General features: G+C 38.3%; 1 protein-coding gene across 5 annotated transcripts in view; it reads right to left on the bottom strand.

The window, feature by feature from the left end:
- Positions 1 to 19,490, bottom strand: part of Arhgap24 (Rho GTPase activating protein 24) — a 400,876-nt gene that overhangs the window by 159,043 nt on the left and 222,343 nt on the right. Inside the window, exon 1 of one of the 5 annotated variants that reach the window (XM_004870509.4) lies at positions 1,146 to 1,614. The exons of 2 other annotated variants lie outside the window; for them this stretch is intronic. The gene's annotated coding sequence lies outside the window, so the exon portion shown is untranslated. 2 more of the 5 variants (XM_004870508.4, XM_087185941.1) reach the window with 2 other exon arrangements.

The raw sequence follows: 19,490 nt of genomic DNA, 5'->3' as shown, positions 1-19,490 counted from the left end.
CCACAAGTTGACAGCATGTTTCATTAAGAGTTTTTGCTCTTGGTTTCTTTTTTGCTGACTCTGAATTTCCTTAAGCATGCTATTGTTCTTTCATTAGATATAAAAAAATTTGGAGAGTTGGAGCACGTTCCAATATTTCCTCATAATTATTCTACATTTCCATGTACTCCTTTTCCTCATTTGAAATCTTTTCTTTTTTTAATCCTTTCTATGCAATATCAAATTCTCATGCGTCTGCCTTTTCTAGAATATGAATTTTGTAAATAGAAATCTGTAAATTTAGTTATAAAACAATACCCCTCTTATATGTATTTTTTAGGTTTGCCTACGTAGGTAACATATAATTCGGGCTGGGAGTTGTGGCCCCTTTGTTTATCCAGAGCCTGGTTCTGATCCATATTGTATATACTCACATGTCTACGCAAGGTCACAGGGTCACAACAGCAGTTCTTTTGTCTTATACACAAACAATGTAACTTTATAGAAGTCAAATATGCTGAACAAAAGCTCTATAAGTTGATTACATTAAGTATCAGTACATCACAAGATAGCAAGTATTTAGTGTTCTTTTGTTTCTCAAACAGTTGTTTAAAAATCACACACACACACACACACACACACACACACAACCAAGTAGAGGCTTTCATCTTGACAACCAAATACTCGGAAGACCCCAAATCATTACCCTTCTCTGATCAGACCCCAGGTACTCGACTCTCTCAAAGTTTCAACAACTCACATGTGGGTGAAGCAAAGAATCGACCCCAGAAATTATTCAAAACAAGCAGCAATCCCGATTGTAACTGAGGCAGATTTCACACACCCGCCCTCCAATCAGCCTGGAATTCCGTATGAGAACAGCTATACCAGCTGGCTGGCAGCAGCATAAATGGAAGAATCCCAGAGCACTGCACTGTAATGATCTCATTTCAGTGCGGACGGACAGCTCTAAGCCCAATCTGTTAGCACCATTTGGACTCCGTGGAGCGAGAAAGATATAGTGACAGAAAGCCAGGGCATACAGGAAACCACACATCGTCTGGGTCCTGAATTTATGGTGACACAGAGATCCCCACACATCCAACACAACAGCAGTACCTGGCAATCCGTCTCCAGGTTAAGGAAAAAGCCCGGCTGGCTCTCACCTTGCACAAACACAGCCTTCAGTGGTCAGTGACAAATGCAGGCTGGGAGACAGAGCAGCTGCTCTGTCCTGAGCGGCTCAGAGCACACTCGAGCCGGCTCAAGTCCTACTCTGGGTTTGCTCTGCAGTTTCTCCCATGACTCCATCACCCAGGAATGGAAACCACCGCTCTCCCCAGCACAGCGGCGCCCAGCTCCCAAGCCCAGGTGCAAACGCCGAGCAGGCAAGGTCACCACAAGGTGAACACCAGTGAAAGGAATGTATGGGGAACAGGAGGGACTGCCAAGAAAAGACCCCCTAAACTCCGGACACCTTGCCTTTCAAGAGATTCTGAGCTCCATAAATCAGAGCTGGGACAATAGGAGGTCAGAGAGGCAGTAAATTCCAGAATCTCACATGGCAAAGAGCCAATCAGCTAACTCGGGGCATTTTTGAAGCAATAATCTCTGTCTCTCTCTCTCTCTTTCTTTTTCTCTGTCTCTCTCTCTCTTCCTGCTCCTTTGTCTTCCTTTATATATCTCTTTCCTCTCTTCTACACACACACACACACACACACACACACACACACACACACACACACACACACACACACACACACACACACACACACACACACACACAGAGGCAGACTTCAGCATTTCTATATTAAGTGACCAGACATCTTTCTCACACCAAAAAAGCTTTTGCTTACATTTTTCAGGTGATAAGACTTAAAGGATCATCTAAAGTATTGGCAAAATGGAAACACTTCTTTTAAGGGTGAAACATTTCCTGGTTCATAAACTAGCTCATATTAGTTAAGTCTTGGGCTTGGTGTCCATACAAGAATTATGCAAACAACTCTCATGTTAAAAAAAAAAATAGTGGAGATGTAGTTGTTTCAGAGCTGACTGACAGACTCAATTAAAATTTCTCATAAAAATTCCTGCCATCTTTTTCAAGATTAGTCTTGACTTGTGCATATTTTAATTTGGGGTCTTTGAGAAGGCATGTCTTATGTAACACACAGTCACTCTGTACATACACACAAGAGACAGATACAAATATGTTTACAAATGTTCCTGGAGAGAGTCTCTCAGTTTTCTTTTCTCAGATATTGATATTCTTCTCAGAAGAAGGAACCATCTGTAGGATTGCAAGGCCCTTGTGAGCTATTATTTCTTCTTAGTTGTATATGTTTTCTTATGAGCAAAAAAATATTTATTGACTGATAGATTCTTTGCTTTTGCCTCCTTCTCTAACCACCACTGTTTACCAGCAATTTATTTAACCTCCTACACATCAGTTTTGCAATCTATAGAATGGATTTGGTGACACCATCTGCTTTGTCTACTTCCTGGGCTGGGAGGTGTGAGGGTGGAATAAAAAATGTGCAGGATAAAATGTTTTGTCCACTGGAGAGGTTGGAGAAAATGTGCTTTCTTCCCTTCGATCGCCTGATCAGTGCAGGGACCAATGAATCTTTCTTTCTTCTCAGGGAGGACTTCTTGGGCCACACAGGAGAGCGCTTGTGTCAAGTGGGCTATAAATAGAGTCTCTGATTTTATTGAACTGCTGTCCTCTTTGTGTTAGGTTGATGGCAGCCACCACATGGCTGGAGCCAGTTAACTATGAGCAATATGAGCTCTGTCTAGCTTGTAGGCAGAACCAGACAGTGGAGACTCTGGTAGAAAACGCTCATGTGCCTGGCTTTACAATTTGCTTGGTGCTCTGGTGAATGCCTGTTTCAGGGGTGGGGGAAGAGGATTAACAAAGGGGAAAGGTTGGAGATGGAGTGCCAAGTTCACTGCTGAGTTAAATCAGTAACAAATGTGCCGGGCACTCATGCTAATGTTCCTATAATTACTGATGCATTATTTAGAGGATAGACTATGGGAGACAGAATAACAGGGGAGGCAGACAGGTGGAGAACAGGAAGAGAACTAGTAGTGTGATCGCATTTGCGTGTCTTAGGAGACATGCAGAGCTGACAACTTTAGGAATATCATCTCAGTTAATTCTCATAATTACTCTGTGAGGTAGCTGTTGTTATTCTCATTTTAGAGATGACAATAATTAGCCTATATACTATTAACTAGTGAGCTGCAGAGTCTGAGTTATAGCCAAGGCCTGCATGGCCTAGAGTACCACATTCTGGGTAAACTAGTTAACTTATAACTTTCTCAGAAAGAGAAAGAAAACAATGTTTGTATTTTATGTGATGGGGGTAGGGAAGGCAAGAATGGAAATTACTAAGCAAACTTCTTGACAATATTTACCAAGCAAGTTAACTTTTATAAGAAGAGTTCAGAGATTTTTAGAAGAATATATTTTAATGTTTTTAAACAATGAACATGTTGGAAAGTGCAGGACAGAAAACAATTTTTCTTATTATGTGCCAATATTTCTTTTTAAAAATTGGGTCTTGCCTGCCTTCAAAGAAGCAAGTTCAGAGGTCATTATAGTAGAATGTTATTCTGTTTTCTGAAATAAAACCAAGGCATTAGTTCAGTTTAATTTGCTTGAATGATCAGATCTGGAGGAATACCCCAAAAGGAAACAGGGCAATCTCTTGACCTTAAATGTATCAGAAGACTTTTTTCAACTGTAGTTTGGAGCACAGTATAGGAATCACACTATTTCAGTCCCCTGGGTCTGGGAATATTAATAAAATGGAAGGCTCTTTCTACCAATTTTATTTGAAAACTGGAGGTAGAGTCTCAACTGCAACCCAACACAGGGTTTGTTTCCATTCTGCCCTTTGAGTGCCATCCCCAGCTGTAAGAGAAATGCTGAAACTGTATTTTGAGTCAGCAGCACCACTCATGCCAGCTTCTCAAGACAGGGCAAGTCGCCTCTGCTGTCCAGCCCCTTTCCAGACATGCGCACCCTCTGAGAATGCCTTCCTTCTGCAAAATGTACAACCACAAATCTATCAGAAACCTGGACTTCTCATTCATCCCCAGTCCAGTCTTAGAAAACTGTAAACTTGAAGTCTTATTTAAAAATTACATTTTTGGTTTAGATATTTTTACTAGAAAGAGGAAATAATACCTTGTACCACCTGGGTCACAGCCTAAGGTAATAAACCAAAATAAATAGTGGAGAGAAAAATGTAGGCACTTTTAATCTCAAAAATTTTCAAGTTAAATTCTGAGTTAAAACACACACACACACACACACACACACACACACACACTGCACTAACTAGCATCCTAAGTAGCAGTTATTCTGCATAAAAGAAGGGGAGGAATCAAGTTCAGCTATTTGGTATTTATTGTTTTGCTACTTTAGCTTAGAATGTGTATACTTGAATCTCACTAAAGGCCAGTTATTACAGTGGGATCATATTAAACTAAAAAGAAACATTTTTGAATAAAAATTTAATACATTATGAAGCCCATAGTGACCTATATAACATACGGCAAAGTGTAAAATTATTTTCTCATTCCAAATCCATTTTATTTAGAATAAAAGATGAGAAAACAATCATATTTGGGATAATTTTAAAAAGTAGAAACTTTTTCAACAAAATAACATCTACCTTCAAAGCTTTCAATCATTTCATAATTCAGAAATGATAAAAATGGACTCAGATTTTGGCACTTTCTTCAAATTACTCTGTTGCTCTATGATGTATTCTGTTCTCATACACTACAGCTAGTAACTGCCTATGTATAATTACCACAGCGGAAAATAATTACATGTTGCTTCTACCCTTTTGTGGCTTCAGAATCCTGATTGTTTTCTCTTAGATCCTGAGATACTGATTTCAAAATCATAACTTAAAAAGAAACTTGTGTTGAAATTTTAAAATATGAAGAAGAAAGAATTCAGAAATCTGGGCAGGAATGGGATCATGGAGGGCAGAAATGAAGAGGTTTTGGTTTGTAGTTTGGTTCTTGTTATCTTCTAGTGCCAGCATTTATGTGACACACTCTGGACCCCTCAGAACCCTTCCCCTTGGGTTGCATCTGGGTTCACGAATAAACAGGGTGGAGTTGTTTCTAGTCTGCAAATTAATAAGAAAAAATATTTGCCTAACACCTTTTTTTTCCTGCTGCTCCCTTCTCTTTTCAATTTGGCTCCTTTTTTAAACCTTAAGAACAATATCATAAGCTAGTATCTATCATAGTATCTATCAGCTGGGGAGAAAAACATTTTGTTGAAACACTGAAAGTCATTTAAGCAAAAGTAGAAAGTAATGTGAAATGTGCACTCTGTTAGAACTTTGACCATTGTATGTGGATATTTGGAGGCAATCTGTGAAGTCTTTTAACCAGGCACTTACAGGAAATAGAATGCCCATTACCTTAGGATAGAGTTAATAAACTCATTGTAATTTGTAGACAGCGTAAGTTGACAATCATTTAGCACAATTCCACTGAGCTTCATAGCTCAGCAACATAGGACAACTGCAGTCTCTGCTGTCCCCTCTTGTGAACTCCTGGCTGACGGCTGAGACACCTTGCGGCCTGGCTTCCAGAGAGGATCAGCCTAGTATCACCAGCCCAGGAGCGACCAGACTGCAGAGTGCCTGTTGAATGCCTGTCAGTCTTCACACCATCAGACCACTCCTAAGATGAGAGTCATCCATCGGTAGTTAAAACCAACGAAATGAACACTTTATGAGCAACCATAGTTTTTTTGCATTTTTAAACATTATTGATATATTTTTCTAGGTGAAAAGATATATTTTTAATGCCTTTTTCTACCTCAAGATGTGAAGAACCAGTCATGGTCTTTTTTTGAAGAAGAAGAAGAAGAAACACATAGGAGTATGAAGAAGTATTATAAAAAATTGAAGGGCCAGGGATTTAGCTCAGTAGTTCTGGTGCCTGCCTCGCAAGTGCAAGGTCCTGAGTTCGATCCTGGCTACAAAAAAAAAATGAATATTGTACCTTTACAGGGGTACATAGGGAAAGGAATTCTAGGCTTTTGAAACTATTTTAAGATGTACAATCAGGATCACTGGACATATTAGAAATCTTTGTAAAAATACCGCCCTGTAGTATAATTGCAACCCTCTTCAACATACACACACACACACACACACACACACACACACGCACAGCCTAAGACATAACAGTGGTTCCCAGCAGGCCTAGATGCCTTGGCTGGGTGGATACAGATTTAGCTTCTGTTTCCCAGGCCTCTGGGTTCCAGGCTACGTCAGAAAGCCAGAAACATTCAGATCACGGTTGCTCCCCTCTCCTGCCAAGAGGAATCTTGAGGGGAAAACCTTCAAAGGGATCAGTGTCAATATCCGTAGAGCTCAAATCATATATATCCAAATATATGGCACAATCACAATTGAAATTAGATGTCTATGGTAGGGTTTTAAAAAGGTATTTTAATTACATATACCATACATTGCTATGTGTGTGTGTTACAATGTATATTATATATGACATAATGTGACATACATCACCGAATAAAGCATATTAGAAAATGGTAGGTGCAATGTGATAAGAATTCTGTCATCAATATTTAATAGTATAGAAAATCTGTAAAATATACTTTATAATGTTAGTAGGTTTTTATCTCTTCATAATGAGATTATAGAAATTTTGTTTTCTTTATCTCTGTGCATTTTCAAATTGTGCTTCAATGATCATTATATCAATGTAGTTAAAAAAAAAAAAAAAGAAAATAGTAACTTGACCTGGGCATGATAGCTCACGCCTGCAATCCCAGCATTCGGGAGGCTGAGGCAGGAAGATCGCCAGAAGTTCTAAGCCAGCCTGAACTATATAGTGAAACCCTGTCTCAATTTGAAAAAAAAAGGAAAAAAGAAAAAAGAAAAGAAAAAGGAGCAACTTGAGTTTATAACATGGGGACCCTTTTTGAAGACATACTTCTTAACAAAGCTACCTTGTCATGCTTCTTGTCTTTGCAGGAGGAAAACTTAAGTCTTTGGACATGTTATCACTATTACTCTGTCCACATTAAATATTCATGAATACGTAGAAACAAAAATATAGATGCTACAATATTATAACACAAGGAAAAAATAGGGCAGTTTGAGTTTCACTGACTTTTAGAAAATAAAAAAGTGATCTAGAAAAAAATGACAGAGATGTGTTTGTGTATACAAATGCCAATATAGAGAGAATGGATATAGCATAAATATAAATGGTAGGAAATGCATTTTTAAAAACATAATCACAGTAAAATTGAGGAATGGTATAGTAACAGTACTTATATGATCAAGTCAGTCTACTGTCTTCAAAGAAATGATGTTGCTTTAGCATATATTTGAGCCTCATTCTCATTTTTTTTTTTGAGACAAGGTCTCACTATGTAGTTCAGGCTAGGCTTAAACTCACTATGTAGCCTAGGCTGACCTAAACCTCTCAGCAATCCTTCTGCCTCAGCCTTCTGAGTGCTAGGACTACAGGCATGGCCAACATACCCAGCCTTTAGCATATATTTCAGAGAGATCTCCTCTATAACAGCAGTTCAAATTTGCATCTATCTATGGGGTAAAGGGTGATCATACAGACATGAAAATTTACAATTAATTGCTATAGATTCTGTTGAACAGTTTAATCTGTATACCAATTTTCTTGGTGCTATTGGTCTAAGTATGTGCAAATTTTTGACTTATGGTTATTTTTATCTCTAGAACAGGGATTAGCCTTTATCCCAACAAAGCATTTAAATGAAATATGATGCTGATGTTCTCATAAATGTTAACTTTATTTCTCCCTGGTGATAAGTTCTAAATGACTGGTCATACGTTCTAATTGTTTATCAACACATACATGTCCCATCTGCAAAGAACTCACTGTAGCCTATTTGACAAAACCCACTGAAAGTTAATAATAGAAGAGAACAGTCATTATTTATATGCTTTAATTCATAAATCACCTATTCACTAGTGATTCACTGTGAACACATGCTTACGATTATTCAGTTTTACATTTCAGGGTTTTAACAGTTATTTTTAAATTGTTATTTTGATACTTGTTTCTCAATATGTTCACATACTTTCCACATTATTTAAAGTAGAAAATACAAAGAATATTGTAACAGTGAAATCAAGTTTGTAGTCACATGTAAGCTGAATTCTTAAAGCGAACTTATTTCAACAGTGTCAGTTGAGCATTTTGGAGGAATTATGTTTAAATACAAGGCAGAATTTTAGTTGTAGAAGTCTATTATAAAACATATAGCACAGAAAAGAAAATACTAGTTTAATTTAACTCTGCATATACAGAACATTCTTAAGTAGAAATTTGCATCAATACACATTTTTTTTTTACATTTGTCTTCTCTACCTTTGCAAATGTTGGTAAGAGGAATTGAAAAAATAAAGAAACCCTAAGTATCACCAAGAATCAGCAGGAAAAGGAGGGAAAGGCAGTAGAATGGAAATCAGGGGGATTCCCCCACTTCCCAGCTGAGCAACCTGGGCAAATACCTTCCTTCTCTGTTTCTGTTTCCTTAACTGTAAGATGACATCTAACCAAATAGCAGATGTGGAGATGACTTGCCCACTGACAATGTAAAGATTTGTCATTGTGTAATAATTGGCACTAAATTGTATACATTTAGTATTGCATTGATTTTATAATGAACTCCATGACTTTACTGCCAGGCAAGTCTAAGCAATAATGCAAAATAAGGTATATGACCATCAACTCACACTGGTGTTTGTTTGTAAAGCAAATAATAGAAGAATGATCCATAAAAATAGATATATGAGTGTTTTATACAGTTTTTGCAGCTTACTTTTCAAGCTGACTAAATAATAGTTCACAAAATATATCTTCTGATAACTACCTTCCTCCAGAAGACATTTCCCAGAAAGGAGAGTGGGGAGGAAGTGGCAAAAAATCTGTTGCAAAGCGGGTTGTTGAGACTTCTTGTGAGAGAAAAGAAGACTAGGAATGAACAGGCGGACACAGGCAAGGATGAAGGCAATAAACATCTCTACTGACAACAGGCAATTAATCAATGTCATTAACTGGCTATAAAGAAGAAAACAAGATTTCACTGGGGAGCAAGATGACTAGGAGAAGGGAAAACAGCTAAAAGTGGAGCCCTGTTTCTGTCCAATGCAAAGATATATCACTTAAAATTACTTTTCCTCTTCTCAGTAGTGTTCTGATGTTGTGATAGGTGAAAGCAGAAGGAGTGCAGTGCATTCAAAGGGACCAGCTGACAATTAATTGAGTGCTTCTGATGATAAGAACCAATCACTCCCTGCTGTGGTCTTGAACATTTCTTTCCTGATTTACAGGGTCCCTAATTAGGCTAAAATGGACAAGAGAATGGAAACAATGTATTTCACCATCAAAAGTATATGGTTTGTTTTTCTTTGTTCATTTAAAAAAAAATTCTCTAATTACGGAGCAATGACTTAGAGGTATATACTTGTTTTTATTCCATAGATAAAGAAAAACAAGGCTTAGGGAGATCCAGTATTACCCTATTTCAATATCAGTATCATCCAGTAGTATGAAGTATTGTCTAAAAGACGCAGAGGGAATTGGATTTTAACAGCTAGGATGGCAGGCATACCAGATACAGATCATACTAACTTTCAGAATTTTGTTAAAACAAGGCAATAGCCAACTGGGACAGACCCTTCCACAGACCCAGAATTTACTAAAACATCCAAAATTTTATAGTAAATATCTCAGAAACAGTCATTACATTGGAATGGTTACTTTTAGTATACTGTTTGTTTGGTTTTAATTAATTTCATCAGATGTAAAACCTACTAATCCTGATAAAATGAATTATCCTAGAAATCTGCCACTTTTGTTCTATTATTTATCAAATAAAAAATTCAGTAAGTTTTCACACACTTTATAATATCCTTTCCTAATCTTGATCTAGCATTTTCTTTTCACTTAAGGATACTAATGAAACACAGAATACTGGAGAGCCACATGCAGAACAATGCAGTTTTAGGGTAGAATCTACCCAGAAATGTGAAGATCCAGTAGCATGAAGGTAAGAGGAGGTGGAGATGGTAGGTGACAAGGAGCCCTCACTTCCATGCCAAGTCTCCCCCGGGCTGGGTTGCCCCACTGCCCTTGACTAGGATTTTGTTTCTATCCTGTCCTGGTTGAACTCACATCTAGGGTCAGGAAGAATACAGAAATATTTGCTAAAGAGGTGGGAAGATTTAAAATTTCCACTATGCAAGAGTTTTTGTTAAAATCATAGCATCTTGTACAATTCAACCTCTGAGACCAAGCTGTTTTAACCCACAATAGTTCTACCCTTCGTGATCATTTTAAGTCTTACTTAAGAATGAAAAAATTTCTTGAATAATACATTAAAATCATAAACTCTCCACATTAGATAAGATGCCAGTAGCCATGTAGATCAAATCTCTTATTATTGAGTTAGCTATTATAGACCTATCACACTAGAAGAGAAATCTCCCACACCTCCCATCAATCTGGAAAACTTTGCATAGGTACTGTAAATGGCGTGAACCATCACTCACTGAAAATAGAAATACAAGTAAATGCTGGGGGTTCTGTGGACACCTACTCTTTTCTCTGTATTAATAATTTAATAACATTTCATTACTTGTGACAGTCCCCCAATTTTCTAGAAACATTTGTTATGACAATTTTATAGTTCTATAAATAAAAGAGAAGTAGCACCATCGAAATCTATTTTTTGTTTGACTGGGGTAAGAGAGTTCGGTATTGATGTTTAGCCAGCTTAGGATAAAGTTATTTAATATTTTCATTAAAGCTATTTAATACATTTGGAAAGTAGATCACTACCAGAATAGATGAAGCAATAGAAATTTGAGTATAAAAGATCTTTTCTACGTAAGCATTGGAGAATTAAAACGGTACAATGGAAGTCCAGAAAAAGAAGAAACTGAAACAGAGAACAGCTGATCAGTCGGCCAGGTTAAATGGAAGAAAGGCAAGTAGGAATGCAGGGTATCTGGCTCTAGAATCTGTGCTCTGAAGCCCACTGATGTGCTTGCTGCATTTTGCTTTAATTATTATCAAGAAAAAATGGACTGGATGCTACAAGAATCAGAGCCTTGCACAGCAACAGCATTTCTAAAAGTATTATCTGTTATTTCACATGTGAAGAAATGGAATCATATAAGGTTGAGGGCATTTTTCAAAGTCATGCAGCTATTTTTGTGCTGAAAATTAAAGATGAAGATATTGTCTGACAAAGTTGGTAACTTATTTATATGAAGGGCAAGGTTGAAATTTGTTAAAAGACAACTTTACTAACATTTATCATTTCTTGGTTTTCATGATGTTTCAGGGATTTAAATACATTTTTATTATCCTTGCGACATCCTTGAAAGACTCTCGTTTTCTCTCATTTTATGATTTTATAATATAATGTTACAGATGAAAAAACTGGGCCTCAAAATTTTAAGTGACTCCTTAAAATTTAAGGACCATGTGCTTTCAAACATCTTTAGGGGACCCTAGTTTTATTCACATGCTAGACAGAATATAGGGAAATGATAGAAAGAGAAATCCCTTAATTAGGCACACACATTTCTGCCCTTAGACTATGTCTTTGACATCTGGCCACCTACACACACACACACACACACACCCCTAATGAAACAATACCTTATCACTACTCACAGCTCCTCTGATTTGGAAAGCCCCATCCCATCCAGTCCTCTAAGCTTTTATCTTCCTTGCCTCACAATCAGAACTTTACAAAACAACGGGGTGGGGGTGGGGTAAGAACTAAGCACAGGAGGCCCAGAAGCGTGATAAAAGAGTAAGGAAAATGCCACTGACGTGTGACATTCAACAGAAAGGCAGGGACCTTCACTAAGTTAAACACAGGGTCAAATCTCAGTAGCCATGTGTGATAAGTTTCACCTAGGGGTCCCTTCAAACCATTTTAACAGCAGGAAATATGAGATGAGTGAATGTGAGATTTGTTCCAATCATTTTGACTAACACAAGCCCAGCATTTGCCAGTGTCACTGGAGTTTCCTGATTGTGTCACTTCAGATTCCACCCATTTAAGAAATGTCATCATGGGAGGTGAATGTTGGGTCTATGGCTATGATCCTGAGACCAAGGTTCAGAGTTCTCAGTGGGAATCACCCAGATGTCCTCATGAGAAAAAAGCATGCCAATCAACATCCAACATCAAGGTGAGGTTGATTAGGATTTGACCTTGTGGAGTTGTGCCAAGTGAGTTTGTCCACCGGAGCACTAAGGTGAACATGAATTACTAACAGGGCATATTAGAGTATTTAAGAGACAACATGCATAAAAAACAACCTAAAAAATGAACAAATGGTTTCTCATCCACGATTATGAAAGTGTTCCATGTCACTCATCACTTCTGGTACCAAGATTTCTGCCAAATAAAAGCATTACAGCACGTCCTCAGTCACCTTATTCACTGCACCTGGCACCATGTGACTTCTGACATTTCTCCAAAGTCAAAATGACCATGGAAGCTAAATGTTTTCAGTTCATCCAGGACATCAAGGCAGCCACAATAGCACAACTAAAAACACTCATGAAAGGGAACTTCCAGAACTGCTTCAGAAAGTGGCAAGAACAATGAGATAAGTCTTTTTAGAGTGAGGGAATTAATAGCAATGTGTCTTTTACCGTAATAATTTTTTTTTAATTTAAACATTCATTATATTTTTGATAACACTTTGGATACCTGAAAAAGCCAGGTATGTGCTAAAGATTGTTAAATAAGCTTTGACATGTAAATATACTTAATTGAATTATGTTTTAGAAGTGACTAGGCTTCAATAGAAAGCAATAATTCATTATCTTACTTAGAATTGTTATTTTATTAATCACATGAATGTATTCATTTTCCTACTCTGTTATCAAGACCTTGATATATGAATCTCTACATAAACAGTTAGCTATGTTTCTTTACTTAACTTTATTGAATAATGTTTTCATTTTCACCACTGTTCAAGTGAAAGAGTTCACTTGCCTTTTAATTTCAACTCCTTTCAGCTCTTGATATAGAAAGCCCCAAACTGCTAATAATGTTGACATTATTAGCTAGATATATGTCAACAAATATTTAAAGTGATGACTAGAGAAATTGTCTTTGTACTCTAAACTTGCAGACTCTGAGGTCCATCTCCCTCTGTTTACCAAATACCTTAGCAGGGTGTGAATAATGCTTTTTCTACCCAATGCTGCTAACTACTTACCTTGAACCTAATGAAAGGGTGGTGTGAATGATTCTTCGATAACCTGTGTCTTAATCAAGTTCCTCCATCCAACACCCACAAATTAAAGAAGGACAGGTTTATTTTGGTTCATAGTACAGTCCATGGTCAGCTGGCTCCAAGGCAGAACCACCACGGCAGAGCAGCACAGCAGAGAAGAGCTGCTCCCACCATGGCAGCCAGGAAGCAGATAGAGAAGGAAGGATCCTGAGAGAGAGATAAACCCTTCCAGGTCAAGTTCTCAGTGAGCCACCTCCACAGATGAGGCCCCACCTCCCAGCAGCATGAACTCATCCAGGAATTAATCCATAGATGTGCATCTGACCCATTATCCAGTTACTTCCCCAAAGCCCTGCCCCTGAGTATGCAAGGCCTTTTGGGAGCACTTTAGATCTAAACTATAATACCTCATATATGGCACAGTCTGCAAGTTCACACTCCACAAAGAGCTTATGTTCTTGGATTAATTTTCCTAATCACCTACCTTCTCTCATCAAAGGAAAAAAGGTTTTTTTTACTTGGTTGCTATTTGTTTTGAGTCTTTTTCTTTTTTAATCAAAGCAGATAATTGCTACTTCATGGACATTTAGATTGCAGAAGAACAATAAAAACTACCATTCAAAATCACAAACAAGGCAGAGAGAGAGGTGCTAGATCAGGAACAACATTTTACTTCTGTACTCAGTTCATACACAGGTGCAGGCTGGACATGTCTGCTAGAGGATTTCTCCTGATCCCCCTTCTCTCTGGAGGCTTCTAGGAATCCAATGCTATGAAGAGAGATAGGATGGAATTAGTTACTTCCTTACAATATCTGTAAATCTATCCCTGTTGTGGCTTGTGTTTAGATGTCCCCCCAAAGCCTCATGCAGTCATAGGTGGGGCTTTTCAGAGGTGGCTGGATCTAGAGTGTGTGATGCTGGAAGTGATTCATGGTGCAATGTTAGATTCAAGGGCTCTAGGATTAAGGGTGTGAGTGCTGCCTGCCCTTAGTAGTCTGGATAAGATAAGAGGGACAGAAAGACTCTGTTAAGGTCCTTTGTTGCTTTTGCTGTCTTTGCCTGCAATGAACTGTTTTAGTTCTCTCCAATGCCCCTCTCCCATGTACCACTCTGCCTTAGAGCAAGTCAACTATGAATTGAAACCTCTATGAACTGTAAGCCAAATAAACCTTTCCTCTTTTAACTTTGAGTATCAGGTATTTTGTCTCTGCAAAGAGAAAGTAACTAAGATAACTCCTTTCTGAGACAGGCTAAGCAACCATTTTTTCTTACTTGAAAAAACTCAAACAAAATACTTTTGGATGAGGCAACTGGAGGAGCACTGGAGAAAATGAGATCCGAATGATTGAAGGATTCACACAGTAGAAAAAGTTAAAGCAGTGGAGTGGTGAGAGCAATGGAGGAGTGGATATGCACAAAGCATTGCTGCTGGGAGTTGAAAGGCGAATTCTGCTGGGCCAGTCACTGAGTTATAACCCCAAGGTGTGAAAATGCCTAAGTGTAACCCTGAGGACTTAACCTTGAGGATTTTTCTTGCCTTGTACAGATGCCTGCTGCATAGTTCTCTCAAAAGGATCACAATGAAATTAAAAGCATATTTTTAGAATTGGGAGAAAAATATAAAAAGAATGCAGGAACATCTGGTCACTTTCATATAAGAAACAACAAACAACAACGTAAAACTGTCAGTGTAAGTAAATAAAAATACTCATTAGCGTCAGTTAATAAGGAAAAACTCTCCCACTCCCAAGGAAGACAGGTCAGCATTGTGCTCCTAAAGGCTCATGGTGTGGGGGCTGTTGTTTTAGGGGAAGGAGGGAATAGAGATAAACAGAAGCTCTTAGAGGGGAGAGTCAAGGTTGGTGACCTGGGGTTAGACTCCATGGCTGAAAAGACCTGGAGGCTTTTCCAGGTCCTTGGGCCAGGGCACTCTAAGGAAGACTGCAGGGCCTGCAGGAGAGTGTTTTCATCGCATGCCTCTGGACCAGCCCTGAGCACTGGAGAGAGGAAGATGCAAATGGCAGTACCAAAAAAGGTTAGAGCAGTGAAGCATGTCTTCAGCCATCTTATTCACTGCATCTAGTACCATGTGACTTCTGACTCTTCTCCAAAGACAAAATGGAACTGCTGAAAGAAATATAATTTACAAAGCAGTGTTGCTGGGAGTAGGAAAATTAGCAGCTGGTTAAATGCTGAATTAGAAGTCAATTTGTAAGCCCAGGGGGCTGAGTGGGCTCCAGGGCCAGAACAGGGCCCCAAGCCCCCAGGCCCATAGCAACCTTGGCACAGAAGGAGCACCGTCAGCAGGACACTGCCGGCTAAGGCATCTTAGGTGTCTGTCATTTGGTCACTGGACAGGGTCTGAGGAGGTTCCCCAAAGTGGAGATGAGGGACCTGGGCTCATCCACTCATGGGGGATGCTATAGGTTCCCTGTATTCATCACAGTAAAAAAATTTCAGGACTTGTCAATGAGATTCATAAAGAGGTTTATTAGGCAGAATTTAAAAAGGACACACTCAAAAGACAGTGTGGATGCTCGAGAGAGATGGTTAAGGGCTGAGAGTTTTTATGTGCACTTGGAGTGCCCTGGAGATGGGTGGTCTGGGATGGGTATGCCTACTGTCTGTCATCTGGCAGCCTATGTTAGACTATAAACCATGTCCTTCCTCATGTGTGGAGCGAGACAGGCAGCCTGCTTTCTGTGGGAGGAGGCCTCCATTTACAGTGAGAAGCTGGACGCGCCCAGGCTTAGCGTGACTTTAAGACTCTTAAAATTTTTTTTTTTTGAGTGAGTTTCCAGGGAGAGAAAAAGGCCTGAATAACTTCAGTGACCTGAAGCTGCAGGTTTTCTTTAAGGTATAATTTAAAAATTATGTTTTTTTCTTGCTCTTTTCTACCCATCTTTATTTTTTCCAAACTACTTCAAGGGTGTTAGCTGAAGAATTGTGAATATGAAACTTTAACACAACTCCAGTTTTCAGGAAGGGTGGGTGAGGTGAATGCTAAGGTTGAATAATAATGGCTTAGGATGAATTTTCGTTATGCGACATCCTGATGACTTGAATTTCAGGGTTTGATTTAAGATAACTAGAAAAACATTAAAGCTGGTTGACACTGGATCAGTAGTGGAGCAAAATTTACTATGGTCACTATAAACTTTCACGAATTTCAAAAGCTCTCTAACTTGAAGACACTAGTACTAGATGAAAATATGTTTCTCACATTGGACGTCTTTGATTTCATTAAAAAGGTAAACACATTTACCATAGAAAGGTGTTGTCTCCCATTGTTTCTTTCTCTTTTTTTTGTATCAGAGATCGAACTCAAGACCTTGCGCTTGCAAGGCAGGTGGAGGAACCACTGAACTAAATCCTGGGTCCCTACCAAAGAAAGGTATAATAAAGGTCTTCCGATAAGTTAAAAAGTGGATCCCCTATATTGCTTTTCTCTACCACTTAAAATTGCAAGGCTTTATTTGGATTGAAGTAAATATGATTAGAGTTAGGAAAGTGCACATGTAATAAAAGCTACAAATACAGCCATGAGCTTTCTGTTAATTACATAATTTCTGAACTAGATGACCATTCTCATTTCATAAGTGGGAAATTAAAGTGAGAGATTACCCAAGTGAATTTCTGAAAATAATACAGTAATATGAGGGATATGATGAAAAATGTTTATTTCTTAACTCTCATTTCTGCGCTTATTTTATCACATCATGGAGGACAATGTAGCAACATTCTCCTTTTGAATTCTCAATACAATCCTTACTGTCATGGGGATAAACTGTTATACATATATGTCCTGTCCCACAGGATATTAAAATTACTTCCTTAAACTTTCTCCCAAATTCTACAGTCTCTTTAAAGGAGACTGAAGATTGTTAGACCTCGTATTTCATGACTGTCAAACACTTTTGCAAATGACACATTTGCAATAGTAACTGCCTTGCAAACTAAACTGCAATGAACTTTAACCTCACTGGCAGAAAGCATCACTTCACTGCCAAGAGGCCTGAAAAGAGTCATCTAGATGTATCTTCCCTTGGAATCTACTTCAGGCCCCCCAGCCCCACCTTGGATAGATCAGTGAACACCAGCATGGATGACTTCCAACTGATTTCATTTATCATTGCTTCAGGTCAAGAGTGTAAACATACAGTTGCAAACTATTAGACTGAACCAAACTGGAAAAAGTTTAGTTTTCTAAGTCCAAGGTTCATATTTACTGAGAGACTTTGAAATTCTGGTCAGATGAAGCCTTTGAATGAGATAGGCAGTGGCACGATCCGTGCCTCAGCATAAATGCCCTCTGAGAGTCTAAGAAGCCATGAGCTCATACCCCGAATTCTGTGACAACGTGTACAAGTGGGTTTTTCTAGTTGACCATCCCGACTTCATACTGAATTTCCAAATAGGTTTATTAAAAACAATTGTCAAGGGCTTGGACACAGCCAGTTTCTGGTTGACCTCTTCTTCTTGAAACTCAAAACTGATGAACACAATCCTTCCTAGAGCACGAAGAATTAATGAGCACTAATGGGGCATTAACAAAAGGCCAAAATAAAAAACCCAAAGCTCAGGAAATTTACATTTTAATGCTGTGGCCCTCCTGAGAAAAGTATTCCAAATCATAAAGCATTTGCTACTAATAAGGAACTCTACAACAGCAGGGGAATCATTTGCGATCAAGACACATTTAATACAGTCCCTCATCAGACACTGGAGAGAAAATTTTACATCTTCCTACTCCAGATGGTGCCATTTGATCAGAGCTTTGCTCTTTGGTATGCCCAGTTAATTAAAGTCCTTACTGTTTGTTAATGGCAGATTTGTGCAGCGGAATGACTCTGGAACAGATGTCAGTAAATTTATCAAAGGGACTGAACAGTCATCCTGACTGCGCTCTAAAGGATTGTTTCATTTTCAGCTGTATATACCCTTACAGGACCAAAATATCACCTTTGCTTTTACTGCTTTTAAGAAGGAGATGGGAGGGTGAAGAAAAATTTCCAAGATTCTTGGTCAAAGTCATCTTTTAGGAAAGGAATAATCAGTAACAAAGGCCTTCCAGCAGGCATTTTCAAATGCAAAAGTATCAAGATGATATATTTTCATGAGACTCTCCCTGTAAGTCTCACCACAGGATCTCTAGTCAACTTGCATTCATGTTTGGTATAAACTTGTAGCTCACATAAACTTTTATCTCACACCTTTGTTCCTGTTTTGTCAGCATGTATCTCAACTAAGATAGCAGCCTATTATAATCAGAGATTAAAGAGAAGAGGGATGGCAAGAAGTCATTAAGACACACAAAAATACCCAAACCATGTGGTACCTTGTCCCACCTCCAAAGCTCCGTGGGTCTTTGAACTAAAAATTGCAAAGGGGGAGTTTTGTGTGCATGGGACTATTATCTGATCTCTGGCAATTTCACATCTCTGGACATAGCTAATGCCTGCAAGAGACAAACCCAAGAAAGGGTTAGAGTAGAAAGCTTTTATTAGAATAATAAAATAAAGTTTTAAAACTATAAAGCCCTGTGTGGATGCAGCATTTTTTAAATTAATTAATTGAAGTCTCTCAGAAATCCACTCATTTTATGATATATCATGGCTATAAGTTCTAGAAACAGAAAGATCTCAACATTTAAAATGATTTTGGGGAAAATTAAGCTTCAAGCCCCTGAACTATAAGGACATACATGCAGCATTTGAAAAGAAAGAAGAGCAAAATGAGCATGGTAATAAAAATATCAAAGTTGTTCTCAAGATGCAGGTATGAACACGTTATTCTGCCTGCCTACTCTGCACCCCAACAATTGACAAGAGCTCCTTGAAGTAATCCATCTTAAAAAGCAAACCAAATAAGCTCCATTTTGCTTAAGAAAAATGTTGCAAGGACTAAACACACTTTTCTAAGCAATAGTACTTTCTAGTATGTAGAAAGTTGTAATACACTGAAACCTCAACCAATATGGGAAGAGACCGAACATACTCACACATTGGCCTCGAACACAGAAGCCAAACCTGCAGGTGTTACCTTGATATTCTGAAGTTTGCATGACTATATCTACGAAGTGTAAAGTTAAGAACTACATATTAAGCTTCTAAGGCATGCCAGGCAACTTACATACCTTAATATGTAATTTGTTTCTAGCTGTGCTAATTTTTAAAAA

The sequence above is a fragment of the Heterocephalus glaber genome, unplaced genomic scaffold (genome assembly GCF_053883595.1).
Source record: "Heterocephalus glaber isolate CG9 unplaced genomic scaffold, H.glaber_assembly_v1.0 deba00001503, whole genome shotgun sequence".
Classification (NCBI taxonomy): Eukaryota; Metazoa; Chordata; class Mammalia; order Rodentia; family Bathyergidae; genus Heterocephalus; species Heterocephalus glaber.
Note: the sequence above shows the minus strand (reverse complement) of the source record. Positions and strands in the feature narration are given on the sequence as shown.